Consider the following 24,758-nt stretch of genomic DNA (forward strand, 5'->3'; position numbering starts at 1 on the left):
TTATGTCTTTGGACATATGCAAGACAAAAAATTTGAAATTGCAGAATGTTCCATGCTGCAAACTTAGGCGAACATCTTTTTTAAATATACAATTCCATCTGTTTGGAATTAATTAATACAATCAAAATTTACTACTTTATATTTTTATGAAATTATATCATTGACGCCAATAAATATAAAGTCTTAGTCGACTCACCTAAACCCACGGGCAGGCAGGGATCTGAAATAACGAAAAAATAACGTATTTAGCCGAAACAATGCAGTACAATAACTCAAGAACTTGAATCCTTAATTAATATTTCAAAGTCCAGAGCAAAATTCATTTTGTATTCAGGTACAATTTAGCCTTTCAGGGAATGTGAACATGCTCGGAAAATGTAGTCTTTATTCAACTTACATTCTTAAATTGTATCAGAACGTCGTTTAACACAGTGAGATTAACCGTTCGTCAATATGTGTAGCTATCACAATAGCTACACACTCTACTTTCAACAGATAATACTTTGTGACCTTCTGTGATACGAGACGCGGTGTGTGTACGCCCATCTGTAAATGTTTTACTCAATCGTGGTTTGTTTTAAGTATTTAACCAAGAAAGAAAACTTGCTTTGCCTTACTTTCGTTGCAGTACATATACATTATATCAATGATACCCTGTCAAGTATATTTACAATACCACACGTTCTATGTTAACATTAGCGCTTTACGAAAAATGTCAAAATTGTAAGACAATGTTATTTGACATTCTACTTGGGTTCGCAAAAGATAACCTATTCATAATTCGTCCATGGTGTTACCTTCATCCAGGCGTGCTAAAAGTTAGTGTTGTAGAACTTGAATGCAAGGATATCTTTTTAACTTATCAGTTGTAAATAAAGATACTTAAATACCTTACGCATAAATGTGTGTATTTAATGCAGAAAATTTCAAATGTATTACATTTGTACTTTGATTATTCACAACAGACTGTCAGGCTATTCTTACTTTTGCTCCCGTTATCATATACAATTAAGATTACTTTGATTTGCCATTATGCCAATAATCAATGCACAAATTGATGAAGTTTTGAAACTTAAACACAAAGCTATTAACTTGAACTCACTGCATATTATTGTTTGAGATCATATATTAATGAACGGTATACATATATTGCTGTAAACATAATTTGACGTATATGTAAGATGTATGAAAAATACTTCATAACTCAAATAAAATCCAAAATATCTCCGTCGATACGCTCAACCGGATTGTATTTTTTCAAAACCTGATGTGTTGATTATCATAACATGCACGTTTTTTTAAAGCACGTTTACCTCTTATTCTAACACGATCCGATTCTTTTGCCTATTAAACAAAGAAGGCTGAAAAAAGTGAATCATTTTACAACAGCTCACTGTTCTGCGCCCTCGTGATATAATTTCATCGCATCTGACCTCCAAAAAAATGATTTATTCATCGACAAATCACTAAATGAGATATAATATTTCTTAAATATATATATTTACTGTTCTACGTACGAGTCTCATGAGGTAGTCAGGCAAGTATGTTGACCAGCATTTGCTTAAAATATCCAGACTTTTTCCAGACCTCGCATTGTGGATATGGTAGACTGGGTTGTTTAGGTATATGCACATATTAAGGGGGTAAACAGGAATTTTCGATCCTAGGTACTATGCCGTTTTATAAAGATTTTGTTAGGAAAAGTGATTAGATTTAGATTTAAATCTAGAAAAAAGGTAGGTCACGAGATTTCAGTCTTTACTTCCTTCATAATTCTGCGTTCACGTTACACCTAAAATGAGTATTTTCACAAGAGAATGAGTGAATTGGGTTTTACGGCGAAATCGACACAAATGGTCATATATCGCCGAGTATTTTCACAAGGAAATATTACGTGGTGCACTTGTAGATTATTTTGTCCTCAAAATTTTTCATTTTGTTTTCAAATTTTGTTTTCTTTTGAATATACACTCATTAACATGATTAATAAATTAATCAGGAACAAAATGAAGATGGCCTAATAATTTGAAGTGTGTGCGAATTATGTACATCCCAAATGATGAATGTATGCAATGACCTACATTATGCAGCAATGCATAAAATCGTTTTTTCGCTGGTTTCATTGTCATTATCTTTACAATCTCTTTATATAAAACCAATATATGTATTGGAATTTATAATTAGAATATATGTCACATATAACGGTCTTATTTAGTTTTTGCATTTAGGTCTCAGCGTTAAATAAAAGTAATTATTATTTATTATCATAAATTAGGATTTTTAATATAATTATAGGATATTTCCTGTTTCTCGAATGATATGGAAATATCTTCACAAATACATGAATAAACTAATATGTTTTCACGGGCGAATTCAAATGTACGAGTTCCATGACTTAACGGGTGGGATACCTAGGATGACGTCCATGTGTAAAAACAACGTCATTGACCAACCATGGTTGACCATACATATTGATGCGAGGAATGTAATTCTTAATATCAACATTACACAAGGTATATCAATGACTGGATTGAAAATATTGGGTTTTTTTTCAAACTGATAGAACTGTAATTGTACAGTTACTGAAGCAACCACAGCTATGAAGTTCCTAAGGTATTGAGATTTGTGCTCGTATTCTTGATCCCAGAGCCCATATAGATCTTAAACGTTTTAAATCCATAAATTGGCTACCAGTTAGCAAGAGTCCACTGGCACAAGAACAGAAAGAAAATGCCTCAGTCTGTACATATTATATCCTACCCCTAGGTATTCTATAAGAACAATGGTCATGAACGGAAAAGTGCACTAACCCATTTCAATCGTACATTTCTCACCTAAAACGCGCAGTTCGGTGAATGGGTACCCAGTATATTGAACAAGTGGTAATTTATCTTACATCGCGTACCAGTCACTTTGTCTCAATATTTTATATTGCAAGATACTCTACATATTTTATGCTTTCGTACACGTTACAGATAAAAAAAACTTGCGTGAACTTCCCTAATGAACATCCGGTCTAGAGGTCACAGCTGTGTGCACATGTTAGGCTAAATGTAAACAAACATAACAGAATGCAAAATATTCAAAGTTTTACAATAAAACTCGAAATGATGAATGAAATTAATCTTATATATGATTTTGAATTTGAAGTCATACATTTGTATACATCTGTACTGTTTACTTAATTCATATTGCACATTTACGCTGCATATACACATATTGGCGTACACGTGTAGTTAGACAACGACTGACATACATTTTCACATCAGCCAATAAGAATGGTTTTGTAATCTAGACCGGAACTTCACTTGGGAAGTTCAAAGAAGTTTTTTGTGAAACGTTGAAAAACTATAAACTACGCGTTGTTTCTCTCAAGTAAGAAATATTGAAACAACAGCTGTCACTAATGGTGCCAAATGCCTCCGCAGTGCCTTGACCTTTGACCCGGTGACCTTGACCTTTGATCTGGTGACCTTGACCTTTAACCTGGTGACCCCAAAGTCAGTAGGGGTCGTGTACTCAATAAGTACTATCAGCAAGTGAAGTTTGAAGGTCCTGGGTGCAGTGGTTCGCGAGTAAAGTGCCATCATGCAAAAATTTAACGTTGTGACTAACGAACGAACGGACAGTTGAAAACTAATATGCCCTTTGGGGGCATAAAAACTAGAATGTGTCTGTAGGACACAGGGTGTGCCCCCCACTGGTACGTTTGTCACAAATAAGGGGCAATAATTCAAATGTTTGCCGTCTTAATGGCGTATAGCCTCAACAAACATTTTATGAAAAGGATTCATTATTCTAGGCCATATACTTTTTGAGCTATGAGCATCACAAACAAAAAATCCACTATTTTGGCTATTTCAAGGGCCATAACTCTGTAATAAATGTGAAGATTCTCAGGAAGAATGCCAAGTGTGCAAGGACACATCATGATAAAGACTCAAGCAAGGTTTCATGAATTTACATCAAATACTTTTTGAGCTAGGCACATAATTAGGTGAAAATGTGCATTTTTATACTATTTCAGGGGCCATAACTTTAAAAATAGGGAGTGGAGCCAGCCAAAATATAAGAGGTGTGCAAGTTTATATCATAAAGATTTATGCAAGTTTTCAACAATTTATATTAAGTGCTTTTTGAGCTAGGTGCAACACAAGGTGACAATGTGCGTTTTTGACTATTTCAGGGACCATAACTCTGAAAATAGGGGGTGGACCAAATTAAAAAATAGGAAGGTGCACAAGTTCATATCATGATGAAGACTCATGCAAGGTTTTATGAATCTATATCAAATACTTTTTGAGCTAGGCGTGTCACAAGGTGAAAATGTGCAGTTTTGACTATTTCAGGGGCCAAAACTCTGAAAATAGGGGGCGGAGCCAGACAAAAAATAGTAGTTGCGCAAGTTCATAACATGATAAAGACTCATGCAACGTTTCACCAATTTATATCAAATATTTTTTTAGCTAGGCGCGTCGCAAGGTGAAAATGTGCATTTTTTTGGATGAATATTTTGTTCCTCAAGATTCTATACATACACATAATACAAGACTAAGTCAAACAGATGGCTATAGTCGACTAAAATGTCAAAGGACCTGGATTAGAATATTTTAGTTTTAATGGTCCTTATCTTTGAAACAGTCTTCCAGTGGAAATCACTAGAATTAACAAATTTCAATCATTTAAGGTACCTATCAAAAGTCATTCTAATATGCTTTTAAAACACTCTTACGCTAGAGTGACGTTACATTAACGTGCGGTGACGTCAACTATTTTGATTGCGACCAAGAAAGAGCGCTTCTATATTTTATCAATTGTTTTAGATTAAGGGCATATTAGAATCGATATATCATTTATAGCACAAACGTGTTTCAACAATAATTATAGGTTATTAGCTTTGTATCGGGAAATATGCAGCTTTAGGAGCGCAATATTCTTCCGCTGAAGAACGAGTGCATATTTCCCGATGCAAAGATAATAACGTTTTTATTACATACGCATCTACACGTATAAATATTATGTAATTATCATAAATATGTTCATTAGCCTGAATAGGATTGACAATACTGAACTAAACAGAAAACAAGAGCTGTCGGATGACAGCGCGCTCGACTATTCGAAGAATTGATTGAAGAATGGGGTCAAAATATTTCCATAGATTTTCAGACAAAAGAAAAAAATGGATTAAACAAAAAATTTTCCTGTATTTGTGGATTTCGATTAGTCTTGCACTAAGTGGCAATGTGTGACCATGATGGCAAATATGTTATTAAGTTATATGTTTGGCAAACACAGACTTGTATGAAAAGTTTAACTAATTTCCAAGTCCAAAAAGGGTCATAATTCAGTCAAAATAGTTGACAGAGTTATGTACACTTGCCTACAGATGGAAATCATGTTGATATACTAGTGTTAACAGTTTCAAAGCCACAGTTCAAATATTTTGACAAAAATGTCAAAGTCCAAAAAGGGCCAAAATTCAGCCAAAATAGTTGTCAAGAGTTATGTACTCATAATGGAAATCATAATGATAAACAAGTGTTTAAAGTTTAAAAGCCATATGTCAAATAGTCTTGACAAAACATGGACATATATGAAAACAGAACCAATTTCCAAGTTCAAAAAGGGCCATAATTCAGCCAAAAAAGATGACAGAGTTATGTACTCTTGCCTATTGATAGAGTCTATAATACTGAACAAGATATAAAAGTTTCAAAGCCATATGTCAAACACTTTACACAAAATATAAACTGGTACGAAAAACTTAACCAAGACTTCTAAGTCAGAAGGGGCCATAATTCAGCCAAAATGCTTGATGGAGTTATGTACTCTTGCCTACAACTAGATATGGTGATGGTAAACAAGTGTTGAAAGTTTCAAAGCTTTATCTCAAAAGACTTTGTCAAAATGTAGACTGGTACGAAAAACTTAACCAAGATTTCTAAGTAAAAAAGGGGCAATAATTCAACCAAAATGCTTGATGGAGTTATGTACTCTTGCCTACAACTGGACATGATGATGGTAAACAAGTGTTGAAAGTTTCAAAGCTTTATCTCAAAAGACTTTGCCAAAATATGAACTGGTACGAAAAACTTAACCAAGATTTATAAGTCAAAAGGGGCCATAATTCAGTCAAAATGCTTGACAGAGTTACATACTCTTGCCTATAACTGGACATGGTGATGGTAAACAAGTGTTGAAAGTTTCAAAGCTTTATCTCAAAAGACTTTGTCAAAATGTGGACTGGTACGAAAAACTTAACCAGGGTGTGACGCCGACGCCGACGCCGTGGTGAGTAGGATAGCTCTACTTATTCTTCGAATAGTCGAGCTAAAAATAGTGCAACAACACACACTGAATTACGTCACGCACCCGATATGAAATTAAGGCGTCAGTGTATGGAAAAATATTGACGTTTCCGGTACCAGTGTAACTTAACGGGGAATAGAAACGAGTATGTAATATTAGTGACTATTTATACACTCGGGTGGTGATACGTCGTTCAAATAATTTCACTCGTATAACCACCAATCGTGCATAAATAGTGTCAAAGCACTCTTATGCTATAAATTAATTTTTAAATAAATGCATTTGAATGTTTTCTTTTAATGTGTTTATTGCATTTCTATTGTTTATGTAAGCGGATATCTTAATACTATTAGTAACAGTTTGATAAAGTTCGCGATAGTCTAACTGTGATAATTTTTATTTTATAATTTTAATTGGTGATATAAATCTTTTGCCTTTTATATAATTTAATTCAATAAGTGCATCTCTATGTCATGCCGTTTATAATGAGGACCACAATGGAAATAAGAGTTTGCTCTTTATTGTGTTATCCTTGGTACTGACTACTGAGAGCATGCTATGGTTTCCTTTTGCATAACGTAGTTTTTAATGATGCTTATTGTTTTATTCTATATTGTGATTTTTAATTACGTAAATGTTATCATTTGCCGAAATGAATTTATCTATAATCTATCTATCTTTCTAGGTATGTATGGCCCGAGTTATTCTCGCATTTCATATGGACTTTCATTCGAATAAATAACGCATTTATTTTAGAAACGGAAACACGGACAGTTTAGTTTTGCCAACACTAAACCAGCATTACAACATAATTAACTTGTGACATTGTTGTCATGTTGAATAACGATTGACATGAATTAAATTTGCGTAAACTGTTCCTTTTCCCAGTATATATTCTAAAGATGACATTTAGTGAGTCTTAATAAAAGCGGCATTTATCAGCGCTTTACGTCCTGAAATCTACAATCATAAACGTTAAATTCACTGTATGTAGTAAAATTGGGATTTGGACATTTTGTTTCTAAAAACGCTTTGTGTATTTTTTTAAAGTGATTATAGCTCAATAAATGGATAAGCAATTAAACTACAACTAATTATTATTGTTCCTTCTCAAGAGAAGGAACACTTATGGTGAACATGTCACACTTGACTGAGCATGTAATGGATGCAAGGGTATCATCAAAGGAATCCGATTTCCCGTAGGGGGCCGCCATCTTGGACTCATGCATATTCATTACAAATAGCTTCTAGCCCAATATGTGTTTACGCATAATCAATCTTTATTTCAGTCTTTATAGTGCAATACAACTACTAAAATAACAGAACAACAAGACACAATAATAAAGTTTAAATCATGTAACTCCTCAATTAAATATATCATAGTAAAGAATCGAGATTAATGAAATGAATATGAATATGCATCATCTAAAAATAGACTCCCGCCAAATAAAAATTTACGTAATGAAATTTTCCCTGGTCACGTGATTCTTTTAGCTTCTAACGTTTCGGATTTGCAGGTGCTTTCTTTTGCGTACTTTTTTTACTCTTCCTGATTTGTTTTTCGAATCGTAAATGCATGTATTAAATTTCTTTGTGTTAAGTGTGCAGGTACTCGCTGGTGTAGTCGCGTGATGAAAATATCCGGAACACAGACTGCAAGACAAATGCTTCCAAATAGCAGAATATGTACTGCACTTGCTTATATTAAAAAAACAATTTTGGGTTATTATAAAACCGTTTATACTTAGATTAGTTCTTAATTAAGTTTGCACCAATAATGACAGCACATATTTTTCTCGTTGCATTATTAAACATTTGTAACATTATGCTAAAACAATATCCCTTAAAAAGAATATTTTATATGCGCTAGAAGGAACCTTTTGGTAAGCTAAATCTTGTTGGAACGATTTGTTTTTAATGTATCAACATGCGCAGTATTACTTTTGTGCAATCTTTATAATCTTGCTTATCTCACCTGCGTGCTCCAGATAAATCAAAGCCTAGCAATTGCTATGTAATGTCATATCCTTCTTTTGTTATTCAAATTTTACTGCTTAAACATAAAACCAAGTTAGATTGTCAAATTATTAACTGTATTAATTGGACGAACTAACTTATGTTTCCAAGACATCACCTATAATCATACAGTTATGATTTCTCAATAATTTATTGAGTTTTGATTTGGAACAAAATATAACCTGTTTCTGTTTCCTCTTAGTAAACAAATCCGTGATATATTTTGCAGGAAAACATGAAGATATTCCATTAATGTTGAGTAAGGAGTGCAGTATGTATGTATATACAGCATGTTAACTACGGCATTTTTGAAATTTGAAATTCTAAATCTAAAAAGTCAGACATGAAATTTTGCTACATTAATTTACAAATGGAATTAGCTTCAAATATCACGTGATATTCCGTTAAAATATGGTGCTCTCCTCTTGTATAACTCGTTTTACATTCAAACATGTTTTAAGGTCCAAAATTGTTTCAATCGAGAAAAGAAATAAGAAATCGTTTTAATTGCACATTTCTTTGCATAGTACCTGTGGTGAATAAGATTTAAAACGATACGAGCAAATATCGACAATTCTTACTGTCCTGCTTAGGATTATCATAGCTAAAACTCTTCCTTGTTTTCAGAAAACAGAACAAAAACTATCCAGATATAATTTTTTTTTTAAATTTGTATCACGTTCATACTTACCAACATGATGAATTGCTAAGTCGTTGAAAGCGAACCTCTCTGCCATGATTGAATCCTGCCGTTACACTACTGAAAAGACAACAAACGAGACGTGTTAAAAGCATTGAGTTTTATAAATTTTCAATGTTTTGGGTACTGGAAAGCATTTGAGACAAATATATATCAGGTAAGTTGCTGTGCAAATGAAAACTTTCATTTCTATTGAACCAATGGCATATCTGCCGTACCTATTAGAAGAACAAGAGGGTCATGATGACCCTGAATCGCTCACAGGTCTGAGTAATATGAGCCACATGTTTCAAATGGTAAACTGACGCTAAAATATTAGAAAGTAGGTCACTAGGTCACATTCATGGTCACTGAAAGTCAATTTTAAACTGACGCTAAAATATTAGAAAGTAGGTCACTAGGTCACATTCATGGTCACTGAGTCAGTTTTAAGATTGGTGTGCAAAACTGTACATGTCATCCAAATTTAAAGGCTGTATCTTAAAAAAACAACATGAAAGTAGGTCAGTAGGTCAAGGTCACAGACAAGTGACTCCTAATCGCTTGGGGTCATCAGATAATTATAATTAAACAGTCTAGGAAATATGAGCTGATAATTTTTTAAGTATTTATTCCCATACAATTCATATAACAATATAATGTAATATTTCAAAAAGGGGGCTAGGCTATTGTTTTAAAAGACTAAATTATTCAAAGTCTTGGATAGTATATATTCATTCAAAATTAGTTAAAGGCTTTCATCGGAAACTCTTGACCTTTTAAAATTGTTGAAATATAAAACTGACAAGTAAGCGTAGCTCTGGGCAGGTTAAGACATAACACCAGGAAAACTACATCTTAATTTGGTAATCAACAGTCTGGCCGGTGCATATAAAAGGTCTCTGTACTAAACATTCAGGGAGGCGAGGCGGCAGAGCCACCACCCGTGGTTCTGCCAACGTAAGTCAAAAATACCATTATGCCTCGTTAGGTTAATTTCCAAATATGTTATGTAGATTTCATGAAAGACAACTTTAGAATATACATAATTAGTTATTAACATTTTATAGTAGCTAAATATTATTTGAAAGATGGGCACTGAGACAATAAAATTACTTGTACTAAAAGACTTTCTTTAAATACCTGAAATTAAAAAAAAACATCTGAAGCGAACTATTGTGTCTTCAATCTTATATATGTGTGTGAAAGTCCAACCACAGGTTTTACAAGTCTGGTAACACTGGTGCCATGTGGCTCTTAGAGGCCATAATGCATTACGCTACACGAGCCACTAGATCTTCAAAAACGCATTGTCAAGTAGAAATGTCTATTTTTCCTTTTAAAAGTTTTGGGTATATTTTGGGAGAAAAAAATAGCTGAATTCAATCTAGCACGAAATGCAATTTAAAATTAAAACTGTTACTGAAAAGTTTGCCTTAATATAATTATGTATATTTATGTATCAAATCAGAGTTATGCAAGTTCAGTTGTCAAAGTAACGTGTGGGTAATGTCATTTATGGTATAAAATCTAGATTACACCTGTCAAATATTAGTTAACATGTAGGTAACTTGTCAAATTTGCTTCTGGCAGTTCGCATGTCAAACTATACTTTAACATACCTGTATTCAATTTAAAATTCATAATTTAGACTACACTTGTTTTAAAAGTATTTTGGTATCATATTTTTTGGAGCATTATTTAGATAAAATGTTGGTATGAGGTTTACTGTTTCAAAAGAATGAAGGTTCGGATTTTGTAAATAGATGTTGTATATATTTCTGACTTTGAATGTAATATTGTGATTATAGTAAATGTAACGTGGCAGAAACTAAGACCACGGTAGATACAGGAAATGTGTTTGTTGATGACCTGTGAGCAGTGACTCACAAAGAACACTAGATTAGTGTTATTTTAGGTATAAAGGCCATGCTAACAGAAGCATTGGAAACCTATAGAATATACCTACGGAATAGTAGATAAGTATATCTACGTAACGAACGTATATTTTTTATAAGCAGTGAACAATATATATGCATTTTGTCAACGTTTTGTTTTGAATTAATATGTTGATATATTTATTAAATTGACACAATTGATAAGTTTTCATGTTAACCGAGCTTGCTGCACGTGTACAAGTAGTGTGGAACATTATTAAAACTTAACAGATATGTAGAGAATATATCTTTGATGTGCATAAGTTATACATATGAAAAGTTAAAAATTATTCGTAAAAAAAAGATAAGACCAAAATTTGCTTAATTCATCAAAATAGAATTTAAAACGCATGGTAAAATAAATGTAAATGAAAACAGAAGATGATTAATATCAATATTTTTCTTAAGGGCAAAATTTTTATTAAGGCCTTTCGCCAGCTGTCAGAAAGCTGGTAGGTCATGTCCTCTTGTATTGAAACCGTAAAGATCTAAATATAAATTATATAATATTGATATTAAGGAAGTAATAAATTGGGTGCAACTATTTTGTTCAAAATTTCAAAAACACGTAAGGTGAAAGGAAAATGGGCGAAGACAATTGCTATGTGCATAACAAAAGCGCCGCCAAGCGGGGCAATATACGCCCGAAGGGTTACATCAGAGGATGGGAGCAAAATTTATAGAACTTGACTGTTGAAGCCCAAAGGACAGGAACAAGAAAAAGGAGAAACTCAAAAAAAAAAAAAAAAAATCAAAGTCCACAAAAAATTCTTACCTGGTAAAGTTATGTCAAAATACATCTAACAAGAGGGCCAAGATGGCCCTATGTCGCTCACCTGAAAAACACACCATAACAATGTAAACATGTTTGACCTAGTGATTTCATGGAAAACAAGGAGCTGCGTTCAATAAACGCGTGATGCCCCCGGTGGCATCCTTGTCGATACGAAGCAACCTAAGTCCAAAACGAGGTCAAGGTCAAACTGAGGTCAGATGATGTTTGAAGATGAGGAATGGTCACAGGTTACATCTGTATTAGTATCAATTCATTCTTGTAAGCGGTATTAATGCTAGACCAAACGGTCCCATTTGGTAAACCAAGAGATGGCTCATATAAAGCAACCTAAGTCCAAAATGAGGTCAAGGTCAAACTGAGGTCAGGTGATGTTTGAAGATGAGGAATGTTCACAGGTTACATCTGCATTAGTATCAAGTCATTCTAGCAAGGGGTATTGATGCTAGACGAAACGGTCCTATTTGGTTAACCAAGGGATGGCCCATATAAAGCAACCTAAGTCCAAAATGAGGTCAAGGTCAAACTGAGGTCAGGTGATGTCTGAAGATGAGGAATGTTCATAGGTTACATCTTCATTAGTATCAAGTCATTCTAGCAAGGGGTTTTGATGCTAGACGAAACGGTCCCATTTGGTTAACCTCGTACGGACGGACGAACGGACGGACGGAATGACGGACGGACGGACAGGACGATCACTATATGCCTCCCGCATCAGTAGATGCCGGGGGCATATAAATATTCTGACCAACTATCATTAAAATTTGAGCAAAAACCTTGAGTATAAACAAGTATTTTCTTCGATTTGAACTAGTGACCTAGTTTTTGACCCAAGGTAATCCATATACGAACTTGACCTAGATTTCATCAAGACTATCATTCTGACCAAATTTCATGAAGACCAATTGAAAAATACAGCCTATATCGCATACACAAGGTTTTTCTTTGATTTGACCTAGTGACCTAGTTTTTCACCCTAGACAATCCATATTCAAATCTGACCTAGATTTTATCAACGCAACCATTCTGACTAAATTTCATGAAAATCCAGTGTAAAATACAGCCCCTATTGCATACACAAGGTTTTGCCTTGATTTGCCCTAGTGACTTAGTTTTTGAACCCAGATGACCAATATTCGAACTTGACTTAGATTTCATCAAGGCTATCATTCTGACAAAATTTCATGAAGATCAGTTGAAAAATACAGCCTCTATCACATACACGAGGTTTTTCTTTGAAATAACTTAGTGACCTTCTTTTTGACCCCAGATAAAACATAATCAAACTCAGCCTAGATTTCATAAAGGCAATCATTCTGACCAAATTTCATGAAGATCAATTGAAAAATAAGCTCTATCACATATATGAGGTTTTCTTTGATTTGACCTAGTGACCTACTTTTTGACCAAAGATGACCCATATTAGAACCTGACCTAGATTTTATCTAGGCAATCATTCTAACCAAAATTCATGAAGATTAATAGGAAAATACAGCCTCTATCGCATACACAAGGTTTTTCTTTGATTTGACCTAGTGACCTAGTTTTTGACCCCAGATGACCCATTTTCGAATTCGGCCTAAACTTCATCAAGGTAATCATCCTGACCAAAATTCATGAAGACTAATTGAAAAATACAGCCTCTATCGCATACACAAGGTTTTTCTTTGATTTGACCTAGTGACCTAGTTTTTGAACTCGGCCTAGACTTCATCAAGGTTATCATTCTGACCAAAATTCATGAAGACTTTTTGAAAAATACAGCCTCTATCGCATACACAAGGTTTTACTTTGATCTGACCGAGTAATCTAGTTTTTGACCCATGATGACCCATTTTCGAAATTATCCTAGATTTCATCAAGGTAATCATTCTGACCAAATTTCATAAAGATCAGTTGAAAAATACAGCCTCTGTCGCATACACAATCTAAATGTTGACAGAGACAGACGACAGACAGACAGACGACGGACATCGAGCGATCACAAAAACTCACCTGAGCATTGCTCAGGTGAGTTAAAAATTGGATGTACCATCCATGTTGTACCACAGAAAAGTGATCTCGGCTTTTCCCTACTGCCAATAATAAAAAAGTTTCAAAATAAGCTATTTATAGTAACTCAAAAGGGAAGTAATTCAAACAAGAGGGCCATGATGGCCCTATACATCGCTCACCAGAGTTGATCTGGCCTACTGACCTAGTTTTTGACCCCACATGACCAAGAGTTGAACTTGACCTAAAGATCATCAAGACAAACATTCTGACTAAATTTCGTAAAGATTTTGTTACAACTGTGGCCTCTAGAGTGTTCACAAGCTTTACCTTTGATTTGACCGGTGACCTAGTTTTTGACCCAATATGACCCAGATTCGAACCTGACCTATAGATTATCAAAACAAACATTCTGACTAATTCCCATGAGTTTCAAACTTAAATTGTGGTCTCTAGAGTGTTGAAAAGAATTTCCTTTGATCTAGTCTAGTGACCTCGTATTGGGTCAAAAATGTGGTCTCTAGAGTGTTCACAAGCTTTTCCATTAATCTGACCTACTGACCTAGTTTTTGACCCCACATGACCCGGTTTCAAACTTGACCTAGAGATCATCAAGACAAACATTCTGACCAAGTTTCATAAAGATTGGGTCAAAAATGTGGTCTCTAGAGTGTTCACAATCTTTACCTTTGATCTCACCTACTGACCCAGTTTTTTACCCCACATGACCCAGTTCGAACTTGGCATAGAGATCATCAAGACTAATATTCTGACCAAGTTTCATAAAGATTAGGTCAAAAATGTGGTCTCTAGAGTGTTCACAAGCTTTTCCATTAATCTGACCTACTGACCTAGTTTTTGACCCCACATGACCCGGTTTCAAACTTGACCTAGAGATCATCAAGACAAACATTCTGACCAAGTTTCATAAAGATTGGGTCAAAAATGTGGTCTCTAGAGTGTTCACAATCTTTACCTTTGATCTCACCTACTGACCCAGTTTTTTACCCCACATGACCCAGTTCGAACTTGGCATAGAGATCATCAAGACTAATATTCTGACCAAGTTTCATAAAGATTAGGTCAAAAATGTGGTCTCTAGAGTGTTCACAAGCTTTTCCATTAATCTGACCTACTGACCTAGTTTTTGACCCCACATGACCCGGTTTCAAACTTGACCTAGAGATCATCAAGACAAACATTCTGACCAAGTTTCATAAAGATTGGGTCAAAAATGTGGTCTCTAGAGTGTTCACAATCTTTACCTTTGATCTCACCTACTGACCCAGTTTTTTACCCCACATGACCCAGTTCGAACTTGGCCTAGAGATCATCAAGACTAATATTCTGACCAAGTTTCATAAAGATTAGGTCAAAAATGTGGTCTCTAGAGTGTTCACAAGCTTTTCCTTTGATCTGACCTACTGACCTAGTTTTTGACCCCACATGACCCAGTTTCAAACTTCACCTAGAGATCATCAATACTAACGTTCTGACCATGTTTCAGAAAGATTAGGTCAAAAATGTGGTCTCTAGAGTGTTTACAAGCTTTTCCTTTGATCTGACCTACTGACCTAGTTTTTGACTCCATATGACCCAGTTTCAAATCATCAAGACAAACATTCTGACTAAGTTTCATAAAAGTTGGATAAAAAATGTGGCCTCTAGAGTGTTAACAAGCTTTTCCTATGATTTGACTTACTGACCTAGATTTTGACCCCGCATGACTCAGTTTCGAACCTGGCCTAGAGATCATCAAGACAAACATTTTGACCAAGTTTCATAAAGATTGGGTCAAAAATGTGGTCTCTAGAGTGTTCACAAGCTTTTCTATTGATCTGACCTACTGACCTAGTTTTTGACCCCACATGACCCAGTTTCAAATCTGACTTAGAGATCATCAAGACAAACATTCTGACCAAGTTTCATAAAGATTGGGTCAAAAATATGGCCTCTAGGGTGTTCACAAGCTTTTCCTATGATCTGACCTACTGACCTAGTTTTTAATCACACATGACCCAGTTTCAAACTTGACCTAGAGATCATCAAGACAAACATTTTGACCAAGTTTCATAAAGAATGGGTCAAAAATGTGGTCTCTAGAGTGTTCACAAGCTTTTCCTATGATTTGACCTACTGACCTAGTTTTTGACCCCACATGATCCAGTTTCGAACTTGACCTACAGATCATCAAGACTAACTTCTGACCAAGTTTCATAAAGATTGGGTCAAAAATGTGGTCTCTAGAGTGTTCACAAGGCAAATGTTGACGGACGACGGACGATGGGCGTCGACGGACGCTGGACAATGATCGGTCACAATAACTCACCTTGAGCACTTTGTGCTCTGGTGAGCTAAAAAAATATTGTAAGAGAACAAAAAGGGATCTGCCAAATAAAAACAAGAGCACTGCAATGCATAGCAATATACACAAAGCAAAGTCATATATGACCTTTGACCCTTAAGTGTGACCTTGACCTTGAAGCGAATCACACAAAACATGCGCTCTGCACGTCGCCTAAGTGTGGTGAACATTTGTGCCAAGTTTCTTTGAAATCCTTCAAGCAGTTCAAGAGTTACACAGCGAACACAGCAAAGTCATATATGACCTTTCACTCCTAAGTGTGACCCTGACCTTGAAGCTAGTCATCCGAAACAAGCGCTCTGCACTTCGTCTCAGTGTGGTGAACATTTGTGCCAAGTTTCTTTGAAATCCTTCAAGCAGTTCAAGAGTTACAGAGCGGGCACGAAACACACTCATATGACCTTTGACCCCTAAGTGTGACATTGACCTTGAAATGAGACATCCAAAACATATGCTCTGCACGTCGTCTTGGTGTGGTGAACATTTGTGTCAAGTTTCTTTGAAATACTTCAAGGGGTTCAAGAGTTACAGAGCGGACACGAAATTGCTAACGGACGGACAGATGGACACCGGGCCCATAACATTATACGTCCCTTTGGGCGTATAAAAATGCTGTGCAAATTTGAGAAAAATCAGAAGTCATCATGGAAAAAATAAATGAAATGCAGTCATACTGGAAATTCTGTGAAAAAAAAAAACAGAAAATAAAAAAAATGTTGGCCTCATTGCAGTACTAACACTAATTGACATACAAAAATATGCAAAAATTTACAGATATATTTCTGATATACATCAAGGTTATCTATATAAACAGATCACCTTGCTGGTTTCCTTCGCATTTCTGGTATATCGACATTCTTAAAAAACAAAAAAGTATTATTGCCCCTTCTTGATGAGAAATGCAAGTATCCATCGTAATGGAGTAAACAAGAAATACTTCTGGCTTTCGGAGAATTAAGAAAAAGGCATTTATATCAGAATAACATTTTTGCACTTAGGTATTTTGGCATGCAAAATATTCGACAGTCCAAAAAGTATCAATATTGTTGGCGTTTACGTCAGTGTGAAACATAAGCTTTGCAGTTTGCAGAGGAAAAGGCTTTTTTTCACTTGATTTGACCCATGTATGTTTCTGATAGTATAACATTTTCATGGTCATGTTCAAATGTATGTACTTCTAAATCATGTTTATATGCGTTTATGAATAGCTTATGTAATTAAAAGTTCAATATTTTGCAAATTGTTATCTTGGAAACCAATACAGATCCAATCTTTATACATTTTCGTAACATGTGTTATTTTCATAATATATGAAATGTATAATGCGGATAGGATGTGATGTGTAACAAATCTTCCATAACCGGTTCGTATCTACAATGTAAGCAGGTCATGGGAAAGTAATATAGGAATACATTTTAGATTCTCAGTGGAAGTTAGAATTTTTAATAAAAGTAAATAATCACCTTTACATATCTATGTTCCATCTGTTTGAGTACAACCGAAATTTTAAACAAAGTTAACTTGTAACAGAACTGTGTTAAGTTCTCTTAAACGAGTCGGATATAACTTCAGTATATATCTGGGACACAACGGTTCTGTATATGGTATGTTCTTGCAAAAATATTAATTATGCAGTTAAATTAACATTCTGATGAAATACAATTCATTCTGCAATACATACAATTAAAGCCTGCTACGTAGAAGTGTATGAAATGCAGTGCGAAATCTAATACGAAATGTAGTGTAGTAAATGAGTAGTAGGAAATATAGGGTAGTACAAATTTAAGGGTAGCTATTAATACAAAATGCAGGGTAGTAAATCATGTTGTTCAAAATGTAGTGCGAAATATAAATAAATATAAAATGTAGACTAGTAAGAATTGTACTGCGAAATGTACGGTAGTACAAAATGCAAGGTTGAATGAAGTGCAGTGCGAAATTTAATACGAATTGTTGGGTAGTATGAACTATTGCGTATACGAAATGAAAGGAGTACAAAGTTTAAAACGAATTGTAAAATAGTACGCACAGCAAAAGAAAATACAGGAAAAAAACAATTATTTTTACTTAAACACTTATTTTTGCGAGAAGGAAAACATACTGGAACAACTTAAAACACAAAATAAAACTGTCAAAAACATTCAGAAAAAACAAAGACAAATATCAAACAGGGAATGCCACGCACCAAAAACGCAGCCTCCTCAAAACGAAACCCACAGCACGCAGACGCGTGCACCACACACACACGCACACACACACAACACATTAGGACAAAACGAACAAACAAAGGAACACACACACACACACACAAAGCCAACACATCAGGACAAAACGAACAAACAAAGGAACACAGTGGGGCACCGCCTTGGAACGGTCAGTGGCAAAAACACCACTGGGGAGCTTAAACCGGTTTATGGTGCGCACCCAACCTCACTCTTAACCCCACCATGTTCCAAAGACACGGGACAGTGTAAATAAAAGTAATCCCGTCCAGGTGAATCTCTAACACACGTAATGGAAACAAAAAGGCATGGCATGTAAAACACAAAAATGCTCGTGTATAAATATATAAAAAGCAAACCTTAAGAACCAAAAACGTATGTACTCAATGCCTTTTCAGAAGACAGAGCAACAAGAGAAACACCCTTAAGGGCCCGACGAAACAGGCCAGAAGACAAATATCAAAATAGTTCAGTCCTGGTAGGATTTATAAACTGCTTATCATAGAGTCCTCCCCCTCTTCCGTCAGACACAATCAAAGAGGGAAGCGTAGTGTCTAACTGTAAACGGGTTGAACACTAAACATGCGGTGTGTCTCAAAACAGTTGGGTCGTAACCTCTTTTAATAAAACGTTTTATAATTTTACCAAATACATTTGGAAAATTACCATGACCCAATATCTTACGAAGTTTGTAAACCACATCCCCATAAAAAACGGGTTTAGAAATACCTTCTCGCAGAAGTGTCTTTAAATTACTATTGAATTTTAAAACTAAATCAGCATTACGATAGTAAAATTTAGCAAAATATTTACGCAATTTGTAATAACAGTAGCCTTGCTGAAGAAGTTTACTTGTAATATATTGATTACGTTCATTGAAATGCTTGACATGACTACACGCTCTGGCAAACCGAATTAATTGAGAAATATATACCCCATAAGATGTAGCCTGAGGTACATCCCCATTCAAATGGGGAAAATTTACAATACTAAAATTAAAATCATCCCTCTTGTCATAAATTTTGGTATGTATAATATTGTCATAAATAGAGAGATGTAAATCTAAAAATGAAGCATCAGTATCCGAATTGTTAGTTTTAATTAACTGAAGCTCCCTAGGATAAATAGTACCCACCAAATGACCAAAAAACGGATTATCCATATTAAGAATATCAACAAGATAGCGTGATGTATTATTAAATGCAGTCTGCCTGCGTATCTGGAGAAAGGCTCAACATAAAGTCTCTTTCATAACAATACAAAAACAAATCTGCGACAAGGGGTGCACAATTTGTTCCCATGGGAATACCAACAACTTGTCTAAAAACTGCATTCCCAAACCTGATGTAAATGTTGTTCAATAAAAAGGAAAGGGCTTTACAAACTTCGTCACAGGTCCACATTGTATAATGTTTAATAATATTGCTAGTAAAAAAAGCTTTATCAAAATTGCAAGCGAGAAATGTAGCATTCTCTCTGGCAAAAGTCTTTTGAATTAGGGCAGTTAATTTGTCATTTATTAAGTTATGTGGTAAAGTGGTATACAAAGTAGAAAAATCGTATGTACTGACTGTAGAAACCTTGTAATTATTTATTTTAAACTTATCCAGGATTTCGCCAGAATTTTTAATCGACCAAAATAAGTGTTTACCAGAGTTTTCGTATACTTTATCGCAGTATCTATCCACGTGGGCTTTCACAGCAGTTAGACATGATGTTAATAGTTTTGAAATATTTGTAGTTGTACAAGAGCTAGAATTAGCGATGAAGCGAGCTTTATATGGTTGTTTATGCAATTTAGAAATCCAGTACATTGTCGGTAGTTTAATTTGTTGATCGTCTATACGAACTTTTAAATTAGAAACTTCAGTGATGTGATCAGTGACCAACTTATTTTCAACAGAAGGACTCAATGTATAAGTTTTAGTGCTATTTAGTTCGTTTTGTAAAACATTAATATAATGTAGGCGTCAAATGATGATAATATTGTTGGCCGCCTTGTCTGCTGGAACTAAGACATACTTGAGTGAAATTCTTGGATTTCTTTTTTCAAATGTCTTAAAGTAAACTTGGGTTTTGGTGGAAGTAGGTGTTCATTAGTTTGATAAAATTTTATTCGAGAATCAAAAATGTTAAAAATATTTCGTTTCCAAGACGTTAATGCATTGGGATCAGCGTTCTCACGACGGCACCATTTAACACAGAAGGTTTCGATGGATTCCGCAATCTGACCACGACAAGCATTAAAATCAATAGTTGAAGAAATTCTATATTTAGGTCCTTTAAAGAATAAATTACGAATACGTTTGTCTTTAATAATATCAAAATTACCAGTGATGACATGACCTGCATCTGAATAGCAAAATTTTGAGGTTTTACATTCGCAGTAAGAAGGGGTATTTCTTAGAACATCTAAGTCGGAAACAATTTTATTGTAATTGAATATAACATTTCTTACAGGTGTTTTATATTTATAACAAATAATAGGAACTTCGGAGTTTCTGAAATATTTAGGCACAGAAGCCTTTTTTATTTGAAATTATTATTTATTTTTATTTTCATAACTACCCACATTATGCCTAGTTAACAGTTTCCAAAGAATTTATGCGCATATAGATTCAAATGTGAATGTACGTGTATATTATTTAGCAACGCGAACAAAATTAAACTGAGCATAAGCAAAACTTGAAAAAATCTGGTTTCTAACTTTACTACTTTTTTAATATAGACTAAAAGATGTTCAAGCTTATGACAGTGCTCAGCTTTAACAGCCGGTTCCGTGATATCAGCACACCGCTCATTTCCTATGACAGCGTTTCAAATCATAATTATAAATGGACAGACTGAAGAAAGGATAAATACAGAAAGAGTTCATGTGTAGTTCACAAAAGAATAAACATATCACATCTGGCAAATTGTTTAGCAACGCGAGCAAACTTTGAGCATACGTAAAAAATTACATGTTTCTAACTTCATTACTTTTTTAAACAAGAGCTGTCAGTTATGGAACAATATTAAGGCAAAAATTGCATATTGCCTTCTTGCGTACACGTGTCTCCGTCTGACAAGTTGACTGCTTGATTTTGACATTCGGAATCCCATCTTGCATTCTTACATATACATGCCTTTATTTGATATTCAGTTTGATTTGATCTTGCCTGCTTCATATATTCGTCTCGCTTTCGGACATGCTGTAATCTGATATACTACTTCATCATACTGACTAGTCTGGTTCCGTACATCGTACCTTCTTGGACCGTCAATAGTGTGAATACTTATTGATGAAGATAACATCTAGCTATCGGACATGCTGTAATCTGACATACTACTTCATCATACTCAACTTGTGGTTACTTACATCGTGCCTTCTTGGAGCGTCAACGGTGTATACTTCTTGGTGAAAACAACTTAAGCGGTTTCTTAACTATGTGATTGCAAGGAGCTGGGTTGTGAATTAATTTCAATGCGTTCTTAAGTTCTTGTTCAGGTGGAGATAACCCTTTCGTACGGAAACACACGAACTATACCGAGAGTGTTAAGACTACACGTCCGGTAACCGGACTAACACCATATATTCCTGTTTGAATCCAAGAGAAATGAATATTTTTTTTGAGACTACCTTTAATCGGATATATAAATAGCGCGCTATAAATATCCTACAGAACAGAATTATGTCAACACCTGTGTACTAGTCCAAATAATTACACGTTCATACATGTATTGTTTTATATTTGTGACGCTGACGGGCAATCTAAATGGGGATATTGCCATATGAAACAAGAGATCACAGAGTGATCTTGGCGCCCACCAATGTGTTATTTTTGTGTGTTCCAAATTTCAAGACTTACTGACTAGCTCAAGGTCAAATTTCATTTCCGTACACAACACTGTGCATGTGGTCTAAATTTGAAAGCTGTAACTTAAGAAATGTGAAAGTAGGTCACTAGATCAATTTCAAGGACAAAGTTCTTTGTACACAAAACTAAGCATGTGCATCAATTTTGAAGACTGTAGTTTGAGAAATTTGAAAGTAGGTCACTAGGTCAATCTTAAGGTCAAAGTTTATTTCGGTACACAAAACTATGCAAGTGGTCCAAATTTGAAGGCTGTAGCTTGAGAAATGAGAAAGTAGGTCACTAGGTCAAAATCAAGGTCAAATTTCACTTCACAACACAAATCTATGCATGTGGTCCAAATTTGACGCCTGTTCCTTCAAAAATGTGAACGTAGGTCACTAGGTCAATATCAAGGTCAAAGTTTGTTTCGGTGCACAATCCTATTCATGTGGTCTAAATTTGAAGCCTATAGCTACAGAAATCTGAAAGTAGGTCACTAGGTCAATCTTAAGGTCAAAGTTCATTTCGGTACACAAAACTATGCAAGTGGTCCAAATTTGAAGGCTGTAACTTGAGAAATGTGAAAGTAGGTCACTAGGTCAAAATCAAGGTCAAATTTTATTTCGGAATACAAAACTATGCATGTGGTCCAAATTTGAAGCCTGTACCTTCAAAAATGTGAAAGTAGGTCACTAGGTCAATGTAAAGGTCAAAGTTTGTTTCGGTACACAAAAAAATGCATGTGGTCCAAATTTGAAGGCTGTAGCTTGAGAAATGTGAAAGTAGGTCACTAGGTCAAAATCAAGGTCAAATTTTATTTCGGAATACAGAACTATGTATGTGGTCCAAATTTGAAGCCTGTACCTTCAAAAATGTGAAAGTAGGTCACTAGGTCGATGTAAAGGTCAGAGTTTGTTTCGGTACAATTACCATGCAGGTGGTCCAAATTTGAAGGCTGTAGCTTGAGAAATGTGAAAGTAGGTCACTGGGTCAAAATCAAGGTCAAATTTCATTTCGGAACACGAAATTATGCATGTGGTCCAAATTTGAAGCCTGTACCTTCAAAAATGTGAAAGTAGGTCACTAGGTCAATGTCAAGGTCAAAGTTTATTTCAGTGCACAAAACTATGCATGTGGTCCAAATTTGAAGGTTGTAGCTACAGAAATGTGAAAGTAGGTCACTAGGTCAAAATCAAGGGCAACTCATGTCAAGGTTCATCTTGCCACTCAAAACCATACATGTGGTCCAAATCTGAATGTTGTAGGTTATTGACAAGAAGTTTTTATAAGCTTTTCCCTATATAAGTCTATATGAACCATGTGACCCCAGGGCGGGGCCATATTTGACCCTAGGGGGATAATTTTAACAAACTTGGTAGAGAACCACTAGACGATGCTACATTACAAATATCAAAGCCCTAGGCTTTGTGGTTTGGACAAGAAGATTTTCAAAGTTTTTCCCTATATAAGTCTATGTAAACCATGTGACCCCCGGGGCGGGGCCATATTTGACCCTAGGGGATAATTTGAACAATCTTAGTTGAAGACCACTAGATGATGTCACATACAAAATATCAAAGCCCTAGGCCCTGTGGTTTTGGACAAGAGGTTTTTCAAAGTTTTTCCTATATAAGTCTATATAAACCATGTGACCCCCGGGCGGGGCCATATTACACCCCAGGGAAATAATTTGAATCATATTGGTAGAAGACCACTAGATGATGCTTCATACCAAATATCAAAGCCCTAGGCTCTGTGGTTTTGGGCAAGAAGATTTTCAAAGTTTTTCCCTATATAAATCTATGTAAATTATAGAAATAAACAAAGGGCCATAACTTACTAAAAATTTGTTGAACCAGTCTGATTTTCAGGGGGACACAACTAGGGTACCAATACATCATTCTGACAAAGTTTGGTCAAAATCCCCCTGGTAGTTTCTGAGGAGATGCGATAACGAGAAATTGTTAACGGAAGGACGGACGGAATGACGGACGGACGGACGGACGGACGGACGGAAGGACGACGGACCACGGACGCAGAGTGATTTGAATAGCCCACCATCTGATGATGGTGGGCTAAAAATATCACAATATTTCCTAGGATCGCGTCAAATTAGTTGGACTACTGTTACTGTACTTATTCAAAGGAGACATGATATTAAACATTTTGAGAAATGTGAGTACACTTTTAGCTGTTATAATTCAGTTAAGGATATTCCGACTTGTCGGCCATGACAGTTATGCAGAATGTGGGTGCGAAAAGAAAAGACACCAACTCTTTGTAAATGTGGTGCATAGAATATAAAATGATATAACATTTGAAAAGGCACGTTACTAGCTATGCAAAAAGCAATAATACAGTAATAAGTGAGAATTATAAAAACGAAAACAATTACCTGTAATGTAGCCAATTTTTGAAGACAAGATAAATTCCTAGTTCACCAGATAAGAAACTTCATGAATGGGAAATGTCAGGATATAGTCTACACTAGTGCAACTGAGTAATATTTTTCTGTAAGAAACACAAAAATATTAAAAATAAAATCTCCAAAAACACCACACTGTCATGTGCTAGATAAATGCACAGACACTTGGGGCTTAGACAAGCTT

The 24,758-nt window shown here is 35.1% G+C and overlaps 1 long non-coding RNA gene across 1 annotated transcript; it reads right to left on the reverse strand.

The window, feature by feature from the left end:
• Positions 1 to 24,758, reverse strand: LOC128552138 (uncharacterized). Its single transcript, XR_008368983.1, has 3 exons — positions 24,545 to 24,758; positions 9,017 to 9,085; positions 1 to 220 (listed from the first exon to the last, which is right to left on the reverse strand). It is a non-coding gene; the product is annotated as an uncharacterized LOC128552138 (long non-coding RNA).

Source organism: Mercenaria mercenaria, unplaced genomic scaffold, assembly GCF_021730395.1.
Source record: "Mercenaria mercenaria strain notata unplaced genomic scaffold, MADL_Memer_1 contig_2075, whole genome shotgun sequence".
NCBI classification, from domain to species: Eukaryota; Metazoa; Mollusca; class Bivalvia; order Venerida; family Veneridae; genus Mercenaria; species Mercenaria mercenaria.